Genomic DNA, 1,489 nt, shown 5'->3' with positions numbered 1-1,489 from the left:
ATGTGAAAAGATTAACACATTTGGGTACATTAAAATTTATAACTCTGCACAGCAAAAGTCACTACAGTAAAACGATATGCTACATATTAGGAGGAGATATTTGCAATGCATATAGTTCTTCATATATTTCGAAGAACTCCTACAAATTGTTTAGAAAAAGATAAGAAACCCAACTGAAAAAGAGGCAAATGCATGAAGAGAATTCACAAAAGAGAAGATTTGAATAAATATAAGAATATGCTCATCCCAAGTAGTCAGAGGGATGCTAATTAAAATTACAATGAGATACCATTGACAAAATGGTATCAGATTGCCAAAAAAAATTAAAAGTTTAAGAATTCCAAGCATAGGCGAGGTTGTAGGGCAATGGGAAGTCTTGTATATTACTGGTGGGATATAAATTGGAGAGCAATCTGGTAATATCTAGTAAAGTGACATTTCGCACACTGTACAACTCAGCAATTCCACTACTAGATCTTAGATAAACCTACAGAAAGGAATATAGAAGGGGAGGGAGGGAGAGACAGGAGGAAGAGGAGGTGAGAGGAGAGAAAGAGAACAGATGCGAGTGAGAAAGTAAGAGAGGGAATGAAGGAGATAAAGAAAAGAGAGAGGAAATGACTCCCACTGGCTTTCGGTATCCAGTTCTTTTCCTTCGCCTATATTTCCTGCTCTGTAATCACCATATAATAAATTTCTCCTTTAAACATAAACTCAGAATTGACTTATATTTTTTTGCTACCAAATGAAAATGTCCTAGGTGACTTAAGTCAAAGGAAATCAGATTTTAATACAGACTAACAGGAAATAGATTAATAAAGAGTAACCAATGAGGGTTTATTTCTCCTCCAAACAATTCTCAAAGCATTCTCCCAAACTAAGAAAGTGCTTTTCCAAAGAGGAATTCTGTTAGATAAAATGTCCTACAACTTATTAAATAAAATGTCCTACAACTTGATTGCTTAACTGAATTTTCACTTAGCATGAGAAATGGACTAATCGGTACCTTTAGGGCCTTTGTTTCCTCATTTATAAGATGAGGTTTAATTAAATGACCCCAAAATTTCCCTTCAATTCTGAAACTCTGTGATCAATCCCCAAATTAAGACAATTTGTAAACTAGGTTTAGGAAGCTATACGGCAATAATTAACAAACTCCTAATAAAACTCGCAAAATCCAACTGCTTCAGAACTTTAATGGAGACACTGTAAACCACACAAGACAACAGAATGTAAAAAGTAGGGGCTTGTGAACACTCAAAATCTCAGATGAGACATAGGAGCTCAATCCAGCAGAAATATGGCTTTAAAACTTCAGAGCCCTAGAAAGCATCTTCTAGTATAAAGTTTTCCAAGTTAGAGACACTCTACAGTTATATCTTTACAGAGGTTTTCAGTCTTTATGAAGACTACATGAGTGTGCCTCCTTTGAAAGCCCCAGCTGGGGTCTACCCACCTAAACAAACTGGGAAACGAGAAAATTACTGCA

This window comes from Pteropus alecto, unplaced genomic scaffold, assembly GCF_000325575.1.
Source record: "Pteropus alecto unplaced genomic scaffold, ASM32557v1 scaffold20, whole genome shotgun sequence".
In the NCBI taxonomy this organism is placed as follows: domain Eukaryota; kingdom Metazoa; phylum Chordata; class Mammalia; order Chiroptera; family Pteropodidae; genus Pteropus; species Pteropus alecto.
Note: the sequence above shows the minus strand (reverse complement) of the source record.